Source organism: Crocodylus siamensis, chromosome 5, assembly GCF_052110815.1.
Source record: "Crocodylus siamensis isolate JL-2025a chromosome 5, ASM5211081v1, whole genome shotgun sequence".
Lineage (NCBI taxonomy): Eukaryota > Metazoa > Chordata > Crocodylia > Crocodylidae > Crocodylus > Crocodylus siamensis.
This window is the reverse complement of record NC_143399.1, coordinates 27391468-27406611: the sequence shown is the minus strand read 5'-3', so window position 1 is coordinate 27406611 and position 15144 is coordinate 27391468. Positions and strand designations below refer to the sequence as shown.

Here is a 15144-nt window from a genome sequence, read left to right as displayed (position 1 = left end):
GGGCCATGGGCACCTGGGTCTCCCCAACTGCCTCTCTCTCGGTCTCTGGGCCCTCACTGGTAGAGCTTAGTGGGCTATGAGCCAGTTAAGGTCCTTGTGATCTTTGCACAGATCCTTGTGGTGGATGCACTCCCAGATGGCCTGGCTTGTATTGCCCAGGAGCAGGTACACAGGTGATGTGGTGTCCTTTAGTCTCACAATCTCTTGGATCTTTCTATGGTTCCTTATGGTTACTGGGCCTGCATTCTTCAGGCCGTACACACTGCAGCACTGGTTCAAGGTCTCATAGAACCACAGTGCACCCATGATCCATGGTCAATGGTTAGTCGGGGCGAATACCCCTGTGTCTCAGGATGTGCCCTGCAAAGTACCTCACAAGGCACGTGGTTCTGGCCCCTGTGTCCATCACCAGCTTGCAGATCAGGGTTGTATACTTGGCCCACAGGAACAGGAGGATGTCTGGCATGCCCCTGCCCCCAGCCCTCTTGTCCTTGTACAAGGTCTTCCAAGTGACCTTTTCCCATCTGGATACCCAGAAGAAGAAAATACACATGGCCCTCTGGATCCTGTGGGTGACACGCTCAGAAGGAGGGAAGACCAGTGTGGTGTACAGAAGCATCAGTAACAATACCGCCTTCACGAGCATGACATGCACCCCCATGGAGAGGGAATACACGTGCCACAGCCCCAGTTTCTTTTTATCTTGGTCTCCGTCTTCTCCCATGCTGTCCTGCCGCTCAGGTCTGGGTCAAAGTCAATCCCCAGGATCCTGACCCCCTCGCAGGGGACAGCGACCCCCAGGACTCCAGGTCCCTGGCCTCACCCATGGCCAGGCAGGTGCTTTTGCTCATGTTGAGCTTGGCCTGTGCCACCACCTTGTACACCTGCATGTGCGCCAGGGCTCTCTCAACCCTGGCACAGGATGTTCAAATTGTCCACGTAGGCTAGTACCTTGGCCTCTTGGTTGCTGCTTCCTGGGATGCAGACTCCACGGATCCCTGGGTCCTGCCTCAGGCACTGGGCCAGGGGCTTGATGGCGCAGATGAACAGGATTGGGGAGAGTGGGCAGTTCTGCCAGACCCCTGACTCCACCACAATCCAGGCACTCAGGAAGCTGTTGATCTGCACTTCTCTGCTCGCTACTGTGTAGAGGGTCCTGATCCATCCAGCGAAGGTTGAGGGGACTCCCATGTGCTTCAGCATCTGGAACAGGAACTGATGGGACACTGTTGTAGGCCTTTTCCAGGTCCAGGTTTAGGACAGCGATGCTCTGCCTTCTCTCCTTTTCCAGCTGGAGCGCATCTCTCAGTTGTACCAGGGCTCTGTGGATCTGTCTCCTCGGGACCCCGCATGACTGATCCTCATGGATGACTGCACCTAGAATGGATTTAAATCGCTCGGCCAAGACTTTGGCCAGCAGCTTATAATTGAAGTTCTGGAGGATGACTGGCCTCCAGTTCTTCAACTCCTCCCTCAGACCCTTCACCTGGGTTTGTACAACTGATCTGAATAAGACATACGGTAATGCCTAGTGAGAGAAGTCCACCCCACCCCCTGCACCAACTTTTTCAAGTCATGGTGAGCCAGTACATTACACACATTTCAACTTCCTTTTCACGCTCAGACCTGAGCTGAGCTGTGCCCCCCCCCCATTTCCAATCATTCCTGTTTTTTCACCAGCCGTAAATGTCTGGCAAACATCACTAAACAGGGCCTCAAACAGTTGATCCAGAGTCCTTGTTGGCTCCTCTCTGTCTATTGCATATGATTAGTATGGTCCCTACCTTCATGGGGTGAAGTTGGACCAGCCTGCCCTATGCCTCATCTGCATATACATCTTTGGCAGATCCCAGGACCGGGCCACAAACACCAGGTTCCAGTGATGAGTTGGGGCTTATTAGCACACGGATCCTTTGTATAGGTGTATCTGGAATATAAACTTGCATACTGAGCAGTGCTGAGCTGTGGGGTCACCCTGACTTTAAGTACTGTTGACTCTGGTGGGGCCCAGTGAACTATATAGTAAACCATGAGCATTTTGGTTTTGGATTAATATCATGCATAGTTTGTACTTGCTCTAGGCAGGTACTAAAGTAATGCTTAAAAGTGTGTTTATGGAGTCTCTGTCCTAAAACTTGCAGCAGTTTCAAAGAGGTAAAAATATATCAATTCTGGATAAGCTAAATCTATGGGTACTACATACAAAGTGCTATGGCTATGTATATTTCAAGGTTAATATTTTCAAATTTGCACCTTACTTCTATGTGCTCAAGGAGAACAGGGTCTGACAGTAAGGATGGGGAGTGGGCAGAAGGAGGAAGGTGCGTGGGTGCAGAGGCCAAAGAGGCTACCAGACTTGCTAGGTTTGTATCTTCCCTACTATAGCAGTGGGAAGTTGACAAATTCAAGACAAACCTCTAATAATTAGATTCTGTGCTTGGAAAATGATATCAAATTGATACATTTTCCATATGTAGAATATAATTATTGCAGGGCTGTCTTATAATCAGGGTCATCTTATATTTGAGCAAATATGGTATTATTATTAGATCTCACATACATAGTGAGAGGAGTATTGGTAATATTCATGTAGGAGACATAATGCAAAGTTTTCATGCAAGGGGGTTGGGGGGGGGGTGGAACAACAAAAAACACCAAAAAAACCCAGCAACCTCCAGCTTAAGGAGTAGGAGTAAAAGGTGCTTTAAGACTTCTTACCTGTTCTTGAATCCTGAGATGCTGAAAAGAGGAACAGCACAAGGCTGTATATACAAGTGCTGACCATGTACCTGGGGAATTCCCTCAAGGCCGGCTGTATGCTAATAAAGTAGAGTAACAGGGGCTTGAAGAATTGAAGATGTTGCCTTTAAGCCACAGATAGCATTTACTTAATGTGTTTAAACATCATGGAGAATTTAATCCTGCCACAATCTTTGGCTTCCTGCAGTCTAGAGTCCAGCCTTCCAAAATGCCCTCCAGGCATTCTAGCATACTTAGTATTATCCCGGTACAGATGTGTAGGAAGAGGAAGATGGCAGAAAGAGCTCCTTGCATGATTTTTCCTTGCAGTACTGGTATTCAGCTATGTTGCTGTATGAGACACCCTAAAGTCAGGAGAGTATAGAGCACTGCTTGCCTGTCAGCACAGAGCAGTGGAGAACACACAGTGCCTCCTTGAAGTGTCACATCAACTTTGACATGTGCTTCCCAATGCTCCTAAAGGCATTCTGGAGGAGTCAGAAGGCGTAGAAGGGCTGTTGCTGGTCAGACTACTTGAGTACACATGTTCTTAGAATCATATAGAATTATAGAAAATTAGGGTTGGAAGGAGTCACAGGGTGGGGTCCCTAGGGACAGCCACAATGCCCCTAGAGCCCTGTGACTTTGCTAGCTTCACCCTGTGGGTGCCTTCTATTCTTCCATACCACGTCTTGATGGTTAAGATAATAGCTGGTAGATAGGAAGCCTGCCCTCAAGGTGCTATGCAGTCATGGTCTAGGTAGAGCCCACTACACCGTGTGGGTTCTTAGACCCCTTGCTGGGGCCCTCTCTGAGCAAGTGTCTCTCAGGACACCCCAAGCCTTATGGGCTATATGCAGGATTCCAAAACCATTGCTTTATCACACCCCATACCTCACAGATGGTATGTAGACATTGTCTCTCATGGTGAGACCTCAGTTTAGTTCAGCCTCAGTAACTGCATCCTCTGGCACTGGGGTCTCCTCACCCCCTGTTGCTGCACCCTCTGGCACAGGTCGCTGCACAGTAGTGTGCCCCAATGAGAACTCCTCCTCCCCAAAAGCCTCAGCCTGGTCCACCAGATTAAAAGCAACAACATAAATATGAGCCCCTGGGCTATAACACAACAGCAACCATAACCTGGGATACTTTAGTCTCACCAGCAGCAGCGCAGGCACCCAGGTATCGCTGTGGAACTTTTCTGTACAAATTCCAGTCCCCCTGGCAGCTGCCAGGGCCCTAGCTGCCTTCCATCCTAGCCCTGGGGTTTATATGGGCCCAGGGCCCTGCCGTCTTCTGGTCAGCTGACTGGGTGCTGGTGCAGAGTAATTTCTTCATTAGCCTGCCATGGTAACCTGCACCTGGGGGGTTTCTGCCTGGCTCCTAGGGCCCTCTCTCTAGGCAGTTTCTGCCCTTAAAGTAGCAGGTACCTTAGTGCCCTGTGACAGAAGGGGCCTCAGGAGGTCATCTAGTCCAACCCCATGCTCCAAGCAGGACCAGCCCCAACTACAGCATCCCAGCCAGGGCCTTGTCAAACCAGGCCTTAAAAACCTCCAAGGATGAAGATTCTGCCACCTCTCTAGGTAACCTATTCCAGTGCTTTTTCCAATGTGGGTCACAGCCAGACTTAGAAAAAAGGTCCTAGTAACTCGTAAATATAACCACATGTAGCATTTATATAATACTTTAGGTACTCAAAGCACCACATAGATATAAATAATTAACAATTCTTGGGGAAGTTGGATATGTGTTCTTAGTCCCATTTTAAAGTGAAACATAAAGGTGAAATGTAATGCCAAGGCTGCACTGTGAATCAACAGCAAAACCTGGAATGATTTTCACGGTTTCACTGTAGTCAATAGTAAATGTTTGTCCGCATCACAAAACTGTACAAACTGTACACACAGTGGAGTTTGCTTAAGAGGCCAAAGACTCAATAATCAGATTTGATGCAAACTGGTTTGAGCTACTACTGCAGGTCTGTACAGAGAAATTTTCACAGGTGATGTGGCAGGGATAAGATAAATTAAATTGACTTTGAACCAGACTCCTTAACCATTTTAATCTCTGAATATAGTTTCCTGTAGAATTGACTCAACTGCAGGACAGAGTGGACAGATGAAACTGTTACAGCCAATCCAGCCAAACTGTGGGAAGTCCCTTCCTTTTCAGTCAGTATAATTGTTTCATTTGTCCATACCCTGACTGTTGACTTGACCTGTCAAGTTCAACTACTGATATCTGCAGGTGAGGGAAGATTTAGACCCTGCACTCAATCATACAACATATTCATTACCTATTCTACCCAGGGTCATAGTGATAGCAGTACAATATAACACAAGATATATTATAGATCAAACTGATGAGCTGATTTTTCACTTCAGATTTACTCATCGCCTAAAAGGTTGTAGATCTAATAGTGGCTAAGAACTGATCGTATTCACTTTTCAACAGAATGTATTCACTGACACAATGGGATAATTGTTGAGAAATATTAAGTACCACAATTTCTCTGGAACAGAAAGCTCTGTCCATTCCTTTGTTAATTCTTGGTGGTCTCTATCCATCCATTAGGACAAGATCTGACTAATACTGGCAGTGTAGCTGTTCAAATACCTCCATTTCTAGCCAGCGGTTCACTTTAAATTATCTTATTTCAGCATATAGTTTAATAATTTTGCCTGGTAAGTGGTACTATCTGTAATATTTTCCAGGAGCAAGCATGCTTTTATTTGGGCAACAGGCACGTTACCATATCCACGTCATTTGGGGCTATGTCTCCTTTCAATCCTGTGCTTCCGAGATGTTTGACACATTGGTGGTTGCCCTTCAAAATATGGGGGTATCTCCAGAGGACTGACATCATGGAATTTCTTCTTTTCCTCAACTTAAGTGATGACACAAGACAGGTGAGAGTCTGGTAAGGTTCTTTGAAGATCTATATCTCTTAACCTTTGGTTACTGAACTATAAGAACAGTTTGAAATTGTATTTTGTGTTTAAGATATGCATACATACCCAAGTATTCTGACCATTTGAAAATGTCTGAACTGGAGGAGCCAAATTCAGCTTTGGTGTAAATGAGTGCAGCTATGTTGATTTCTTTGGCATTATGGTATGTTTGCTTATGCCAGCGATGAATTTGGGCTAGGGAATATTTGAATGATGAGGCAGTTTATGATCTAGAAAAGGTTAAGTTATGCCAATATCTTACTCTTACAGCTTTGGAAAAACAAACTGTTCCCTATAATAAAAAATATTTATTGCACTAATGAGTGCAATAAAGCACATATAACTCATTTTATGCTATATAAACATCGCAAACCATCTTTCAGACCTTTTGATTTTCAGGAGATAATCCTGGACAATACTTTGAAGATCAGAGGGATAGGAAATAAGAAGCTGTGACAAGCTGGCAGTATTTGCCTGAAAATCCACGCATGCAAGCACGTGCATTTGCAGCAGCTCAAATAGAAGCGGTGCAAATTTGAGTCGGGGCATTTTGCCTCAGTGCACATACTTGGACATGCACTTTGTTGTGGAGCAAATTGTGCCAGTTGGGGCAAAATAACCCTCTCTGGCTCCTCCCAGATCTGCAGCCAGGGGGAACTAGAGCCTGGGACCAGCACCTGTGCTGTCTTCAGCAGTATAAAAAGCTGCCCTGTCCTGGCCCCATCAATACAAAAAGTTGCCCTGGCAAGTAGCTCAGAGCTACTCACTCTCAGGAGCTTCTGGGGCCCAGCCAATTGGTACCTGGGGACATGACCCCTTGTGCCAGCTGGACTGCTGCAGCAGCATCCCAAATCCTTTTAAAAAAATACCCCAAAATCCATGTTCTTCCACAAGTAGAACAAAAGATCACCACACGCACACGTGCACTCACACTCGAGGTGGGGGGGGGGAATTGATCAGTTGGGAATGCTTTATTGGTTTATTTACATTTTGGAAGCCTACCAGTGTTTCTATCATCATGATAAAATAAATTCCAAATATGTGTGCTTTTGGTTTTCTTAGCACATGATGGATGTGTGATTGGGGGGGATGTGGTATTTTCATGGATTTCATAGACATTAGTGCTGGAAGGGACCTCAGAAGATCATCAAGTCCAACCCCTTGCCCAAAGGGCAGGAAGTCAGCTGGGATCATAGGATCCCAGCAAGAAAAGCATCCAATTTTCTCTTGAAGGTATTCAATGTAGGTGCTTGAACCACCTCCGATGGCAGAGTATTCCAGACCTTGGGGACTCAGACAGTAAAGAAATTCTTCCTTATGTCCAGGCTGAAACAGTTTTGCAGGAGTTTATAACTGTTCGACCTCATCATCCCTTGGGGTGCTCTGGTGAACAAATGCAGGAAGGGAATGGGAAGGGGTGTGGGGGAAGGCAGGTGGCTGTGGGTGGGTGTGTGGGTATGTGTGGGGTAATTGCTGGGGGTGTGGGGAACTTGTGGAGGGGCTGCTCAGAAGGGGTGGGTCCCCCGGCCCCCACAGGGTACAGCCCTCCCACACAGCACATGGACAGCTTCCCCCTACAGGACCCCAGCTCCCCCCTGAACGGCCACAACCCCTATCCCCCACAAGGCTGCTGCTCCCCTCTGGAGGGTCACAGGCCCCCCCCCTTGCAGAGGGCCCATAACTTACCTTCTGCAGTAGCAACCCAAATGGGGCTCTCTGAGCCTGCTGCTGGCAGCTCCCAGCTCTCAGGGACAGTGTGCCATGCCCAGCCAGATCCTGCCAGTCCTGGGGCTGCTCGTGCTGCCCGGCCAGGCTGGTCCCATGGCGGCAGGACCTAGCGCACCACATGGGGACAGCACGCTGAGCCCAGCCGGGTTCTGCCAACTCTGGGTCCTCTCTGCTGCATGGCTGGGCTGGTACCGCAGCAACAGGACCCAGCGTGGCATGCAGGGACAGCGCACCGAACCCAGCTGGATTCTGCCGGCTCTGGGATCACTCGTACTGCCTGGCCAGGCCTGCAAAGCTGGACTAGCAAGCTGCACCGGGCTGGACCGGGTCCTGCTGTGCACCACCAGCTTCACCGCAGCTGCTCCGCCTCCCCTCACTTCCCTGCATGGGCTACTATGCCCCTGGGCCTGCACACCCACGGACATCCTCCCCTGCTGCTCTCTACACCCCCTTGACATCCCCCTGTACTCCTCATAGCCCCCAACAGCACCTGACACCACCTGACATCCCCTGCCACTCCCCATAGCCCCCAACAACCCCCTCTACTCCCATCACCCCCCCCAACATCCTCCTGCCACTCCTCACACTCACTCACTCCCACCCACACCCACAACCCCCCTACCCCATGTCCCTAACTTACATTTGGCAGCAGGAACACCACAGAGATGCTCTGTCCTTCAGAAACCAGAGCATCTCTCCTGGAGGACTGACTCCCTGCTGGCAGGGTGGAGCCTGGGAAATTCTGGATGTATATGAAACACCTTCAGTGCACCTGGTCCCTGATCCTTTGTTCTCCTAACATTTTTGTACATAGAAGGCACTAAATAGTCCTTATGCTATAAAAGGTATCCCTGAGTGAAGATTTTATTTATAGTAGCAATTTTGTACACACCGCTGTTGCTTCAAAGGAACTGGTATACAGCATACTAAAACTAACAAACAGACAAAAATCTTTATTTCCCACTCCTAATCAGGCACATGGGCCTTTAATACCATGTTTTGGTTTGTTAACAATGTCAAGCTTGACATTTGAAATAGAAAGTGCACTAAGTGAAATCCACTCTCTGAAGTTTATCAGAACAACTATTTCAAAATAAGCATAGGTTTCTTGAATGTTGGTCCCTGCTGTGTTTTCAATACAGGTGGAGATCAGGGAGAGCACAAATATAACTGCATTAATTAACCTCGCTTGCATAGTATTTTGAAAATTCATTTTCTCCAAAGTTTTGAAATAAGTGTGGAGCTGCATCTCCATTTTCTAAAGGAAGGATGCTTTTATGACAAAAATTAAATCCTTAGTATTCAGATGATGTTAATCCTACAGGGTATGTCAGTGTGGTACAAAGCAATGTCCTGCTAGCCCTTTCCTCCCTAGCTCTAGAATGGGAAGCAGAATTGCCACACTAGTGAAGCCTGCTGTAAAGTATTTATTAGCCCATGTGCTATACAGCTTAATGTGGTTCTGCATTTAGAGCATGCAGTGCTATTGCTCCTATACGCACAGCCGATGACCCTTTAAATGATCTCAGACAAGTTCATTTACTTTCTCTGAACCTCAACTTTCCTATTGATAAAATATATTTCTTACAGTGACTTTGTGAAGTTTAATTCATTAATACCTGTGACGCACTTTGATTCCTTTAGAAGATACTATATACACAGTATCTGTAATGAACGCCTTGATCATATTCATCCAGAAATACAAACCCAAGTTTGCTTTCATCTACTAAACCAGAAAAGGTTTTAAAAAAAAATTTGGTCTTAACCAAGTGTAGGTAATCATTCTTATTGGAGACTTACAATTTCTTTGAAATTCATAGTTTCAATCGACCTCGAATCACAATATACTGAATATCACTATATTTTCCCAGTACAGAACAATGGATTTGCCTGAAATTAATGCTAAGTGTACTTGCAGGCTTTTGTTTTTTGAAATGTAACAACATGCTTGATACACCTGCAAAGTACTCTGTACCTTCTAGAAAATGCTCAGAAATCTCAATTTTCACTGAATTTAATGGGGTTTGAAAGGTGATCAGCACTTCAGACAAGGCACTTAAACTTCCATCATGATGAATCTGCCTTACTTCCCTTTTTCTGCAGCTAAAAATGAGGGTGTATGTTTTGGAATGAAAAACTTTCCCATCCATTTACATTCAATATATTTTTGTATGTATGTATGTGTATACATATGTATGTAAGTTTATGTATGTATATATATGTGTGTGTGTGTATATATATAACATTTGTCTCCGCCATGAAGTGGTGAGCTATATGCATTAAATAAGATGTTAAAAGCTAATTCTAAAAAGTAGTATTTTTTTCTTTCCTACAATACTATCAGATTTTATTTATTTACTGGATTAGAAATATATATAATTGGAGACAGACTGCATTCACTTTAGTCACAAGACTATCAACTTTAATTCTGATAACATTGCTGGTATCTTATTCAATGCTCAGTTGCACACCTCTTACTTGGGGAATACTCTTGACTTTAATTGATTTTGGTTTCCAGCTTTTGCTTTACTAGAAAATACAGGATTATTATTGTTACTCAATATTTTTATAAAGTGTTATAAAAATACGTGTTTGTATACAGCATGAAGATGAGATTTTGAAAGGAGAATAAATACAAGGAAAGAAATCCTAGCCCCATCAAAGTTAATGTTAAGACTTCTATTAACTTTAGTGGAATAATCTACCATCTGTACACTGACATTCCAGCCTCTCTAACTGTGGATGTCTTGTGACAGGCTACCTGGTGATGATTTGGCTCGGGTTTTGAAAGGGTAAAAAATGATTGGAGGGCTTGGGATTCCCTTTTCTCACCAATCAAGCCCCAGAGACTCACCCTCCATGTCCCTTGATTGGCCCCTCGAGTCACCTGGAGGGGGATAGAAGTGGCAGTGCAGCTGACTAAGAAGAGACCTGCAAGGGACAATGAGGAAGGAGTTTTAAATAGCTGGCAAGAGCTGGGCCAGTGGGGTGGGAGCAGTTGTCCCAGAAGAACCTGAAGGAATGGGACCTGCAGGCAGTGCAATGTGGCTGGCAGGAGCGGCTCCCTGCTGGACTCCAGGATCCCCAACAAGAGGCTACTGCCTGCAGGAGAGGTCCCCTGCCTGGCTCCAGCAGAAAGCTGTGCAGTGACCTGAGAGGCTCCCAGCTCCACTTCCAGTTTCTCCAGTAAGAGGCAAGTAGCGCAACATGAGGCAGGGGCTTCCAGAAGGACAGAAGACCCAGCAGTTTAGAACAGATATAGCACTGGGGGCTGTGTGGGAGAGTTTCTGACTGCCATGTAGGAGAGCTAAGTTCAAGTCCTAGCTAGGTCAAGTAGGGATGAGTGAAGCAACAGGGGAGAAACTATTGGTGGAATGGAGGGGCATCACTGTATTTTCCCACTCAAGGTTCCTGCACCCTATATCTCTTGTTATTTGGTGTTTTGTATTTTGTGTATTTTATATTTTGGCAATCAGTATTGTTTCTTGTGTTGTCTGCATTTTATATTTTGCTAAACCTGTCTCTGGTTAACAAAATGAATGTCTATGAATGTGGATGCCTAACCTTTATTGAATCCAATCCCCCTTGGTATTGTAGGGTCCCTTATACTCCCTGGTTTATATTTGTTATGTTCCCACCGCTGTTTGGGGGGAAGAAGGGTCCCTACACCTCCCACAGTACTTGTGCACTTGCTTGGATCCTTTCAGTTGGAGAGTGGGTACATCTTGGAATACCACTTGGGTTACATCTTGTGATAATCTGATAAACATTTGCGATTTATCATCAAAACACTTACGCATTTTATAAAGGAAAAAATAAGAAACAAAGCTGTCAGAGCTACATTTCTTCTTTCCAGTTTCTCTTAGTGCAATGCCTCAGGTGTTAAATCTTGTAGCTACCTGTCGTGGGATGTAATTCCATAATTCTTCCACTCTCAGACCAAGTCCTGAACTACAGCAATGTGTGTATTCACTGTGATTATGACTACTCAGTAAGTCTGATCAGGGATGATTATAGGGACCAAAAAACAAAGTACTGCTTATTTTAACAAGAGAGAAACATTTAGAGTAAAACACCACAGATTGCAACACCTCAAAGGGGAGAGCAGACGCTGAGGTGAGGATGGTCCCACACCCCAGTCACCAGGGTAAAGGGGCATCAAGGGATGGGCAAGAAGGGACAAGAGCTGGAGGAAACACCAAGGGGACAGGTCAACGGTCCATCATCTGGTTGTCCTGAGGGCTGGCACATGGCTGGGATGTAGGGGAGGTGGAGCCCCAAGAACGCCTGCAAAGGGCAGTGCCCAGTAGGCAAGAATCCACGAGGGGGAGCTCTACCACTGAAGAAAGAAGATCAAGTCATGGCAGGAGAGTGTTAGGGCCTCCCTCAGGGGTGAATGCAACCCAATGCACAAGTCCCAGGGACGCACTCCACAGACAGAGACGGGCATGCGCTCTAAGGTTGCTAGAGAGCGCCTATGAGACCAGATGGGTGCAGTACTATCCTCAAAATCTTTGCCTTATGTCGTAAGCTAGAGGATGGCAACCTTTTGCCTGTGGGGGCTGGAACTTGCAACCCAGCTGTGGCCCTGGGCTAAAAGTCCCTTCCCCTCCTGGAGTAGCCAGCTCGCTTGCACTTTCCCTTGCTGTAGACATGGTAGAAAAGAGGCTCTGCAGGAGAAGAAAATGCTGTGGAGGGGATGGGAAGCACAATGCAGCTTCATGCAACCAATCCTTCATGGACCAGACACAGGAGGGGCCTCTTTGCAGGCTGGATCTGGCCTGAGGGCTGTTAGGTTGCCAGCCTGTTATAGGCATCTAATACACCTGCGTTTTTGCTAGTAATGTTTCCTAGAAGCCTAGATTTCTACTTTGTGTGTGCCCAGAACTGCCTCTGCTGTGGTAGGGCTCAGTACTTATCTCCTATAAATCCTTTAGGAACCCTCAAACTAGATATTGCAGCACTTGTTTCTCTATAAAGGTCTGAGTCACTATGTATGCTTAGGGCACACCCAATCACATTCCTACAGGATTGATCTCGCACAGGGGTGACATGTAGAGGGTGCATGTGCACCCCGAGTGTGGCAGTGCACCCCCTACAAGGTGCTGCCGACACTGCCAGCAGTACCTGCGGGTGGTCACCGCTTGCTGCCCCACTGCCGACACCTCTGGCGGTGTCTGTGGGTGGTCCGCGATTGCTACTGGCTGCTGCTGCCGCTGCTGGCAGCGTCTGCGCATGGTTGCCAACCTCTGGTTCGCACTTGCCACACTCCCTCCCACTGCCAACAGCACTGGCGGCGTCTGCGGGAGCTTCCCACTTCCCAGCGCCACCGTTCTTTCACCACCACTATGCTTCCCAGGTGCCGGGGGCACACATTGTTCATGACCTAGCAAATTGTAGGGTCACTTTCATCCAAAAATACAGGCCTGGGTTTGTGGTGCTGCCACTTCCCCTTTTATTCAATAGCTCAGGGATCAGAGCATTTTGCTAAGATGTGGGAGACCTGGTAAAATACCTTTATCAGCCAGATTGATTCAAATGCTCCTGTTTTTACTTCTTAAGAGTGTGCCCTAACCATCAATAACTACAGATTTGTTGGGCCAGAAAGAGGGAACATAGATCAGTGGGTTAAAACTGAGAGAGAGAAAAAAACTGTTTTTAAGCTATTTTCCCAGGTTTCCCTGTGCATTTTGTCCCGTGTGTGGGGCATGGACTGGGGACTGGCCATCCATGTTTGCAAATGGGTCCTGGTACAAAAAAGGTTGAGAGCCGCTGTCCTAGCAGATCCCCCGTCCAGTGCTCCTTCGTAGCCATGAACGAGGCGTGCCTCGGGGGCGAGAGGGGCAGGGCGGCAGCAGCGATAAGCGGGGGAGCTGTTGGCGGCGTGGGACGTGCAGTGAGCGCGGACCAACAGTTGGCGACCACTGGCAGCTGCCACCGGCAGTGTTGGCAGGGACCGTGGACTGCCCACAGACGCCGCCAGTGGTGTTGGTGGCGGTGTGGTGAGTGGCAACCACCGGCAGCGCCTTTTTCCAGGGGGTGCACCCCCTACGCGAGGCCCCACACGAGTAGGCCCTGCTGTCCCTTACACCTCGCGCTCCCCAGCCCTAGAGGCTCCAGCCCGAGCACGTGGCCCCGGCGCCTCCTACCTCCCCCCGAGGCTTCGGGTCGCGTCGGGGGCGGGTTTCTCTCCCTCCCCGGTGCGGGCGGCATCCGGCAGCGGCCGCAGCTCTGCTCCCGCCCTGGCTCCGGGGGCCTGCCTGGCAACGGGACGCGGCCCAGCGGCAGCAGCCGGGGCGAGGCGAGGCGAGGCGGGGCCGAGCGCGGCCGTTGCCAGGTCTGTGTTTGCGTTCCAGGGCCGCGGGGCCGCCACGTGCCTCCGGCCCCGGCCGCCCCCCAGGCGGGAGTGGTTGGTTCCGGCCCCGCCGCCGCCGCCTCTCCAGTGGCCGGGCCGGGCCGGGCCGCCCGCGGGGCCCATGCTGTTGTCGGGGGCAGGCGCCCGGCGCCGGCTGTAGCGGGACGTCGCTGCTGGGCCGCAGGTAAGGCAGGGCCGGGGATGCCCCGCCCGACACGGCCCCTCCCGTTGGCGCGCAGCGTGATTCAGCACCGCTGCCCGGGGGCGGGGAGCCGGCGCCTCACGCCCCGTGTCCTGCTGCGTCCCCGCGGGGCCGGGTCGGGCTTTCCCGGCGCTTTGTGTACGCGGGGAAGGGCCCGGGCTCCCCTTCCTTCTGCTTCTCCATTGTCACCGCCTGGCAGCGGCGTGAGGAGCGGGCCGGCCGGGAGGCGAGGCTGACAGCCGGCTCCGCGCGGCTCGCTGCTGAGGGACGAGGCCCCGGTGAGGGCCCACGGGTGCGGGTTGCGGGGCGGAGGTGCCTGAATGCGCGGTGCCGTTGGGAGAAGCGGGGCAAGGGGGCTGCTGGTGGATGGGCAGAACCGGCTCGTTTTTCCAGGGCGAAAGGCAGGCAGCTTTCCTGAGGCTGGACGGGAGCGTCGGACGTTGGCGGGTTCTGTCTAGTGCTTGAGTAGGTCTCTGAAAGGAAAGAGACAGAGAGATGCCTCGGCAGTATGGTACTCAAGTCTAAAACAAATGAAATCCATGGAAGTGGAAGACAGGTTTGTTTGGTTTTGGTGTGTGTGCATGCTTGTGCTCTGCAGACGGACCAAAATCTGTCAGCTGTTCACCTTTTTTTTTTTTTTTAAAACAAAAAAGTGAATCATGCTATTTAAAACTGTACATTGAGCAATAAGTTAAATACAATGGTTGATGCAGGGGTTCAGGGCTGGAGATCACCAAATATATATGAAATACCTTTTTTGTTGTTTTTGTATTTTAATGGATTTGAAGAGTTAAAAATCAAAGCTGGATCTGGTTGCTTTGTATCGGAAAGAAAGCCTAATACTGTACTCTTTATCCACCAAAGCCTCCAGTAATTTTTATGTACCTGGACATCATTCATAGGAGTGATAAAACAGAGAAGAAACATGTTGGAAAGGTTAACTTCCCACTTAGATGAGCAATATCGTTCATGTATTTAAGAAAAAAAGTTTGAATACTAAAGAGTAGATCAAAACGTACAGAAAAACTTTACAGCAGTAGCTGGTTTTTGCCTCCAACTTTGTATCCCTGCTTAATTTGCAGAATGTAGGTTTTATATGGGAATCAAAGCACCACTTCACAGAAAAAAAGATTGTTATTCAGTCAAGATCTTTCTCAGATTGTACACAA

The 15144-nt window shown here is 48.4% G+C and overlaps 1 protein-coding gene across 12 annotated transcripts in view; it reads left to right on the top strand.

Annotated features, from left to right (window-relative positions):
• The first annotated feature begins 13163 nt into the window (after positions 1–13163).
• Positions 13164–15144, top strand: part of TTLL7 (tubulin tyrosine ligase like 7) — a 131782-nt gene continuing 129801 nt past the window's right edge. For 9 of the 12 annotated variants that reach the window (XR_016442491.1, XR_016442490.1, XR_016442486.1 and 6 more), the window contains exon 1: positions 13609–13957. The gene's annotated coding sequence lies outside the window, so the exon portion shown is untranslated. Of the gene's footprint in view, positions 13421–13608; positions 13958–14026; positions 14254–15144 lie in introns of those variants that run through there. The other 3 variants (XM_090048362.1, XM_090048361.1, XM_090048359.1) reach the window with 3 other exon arrangements.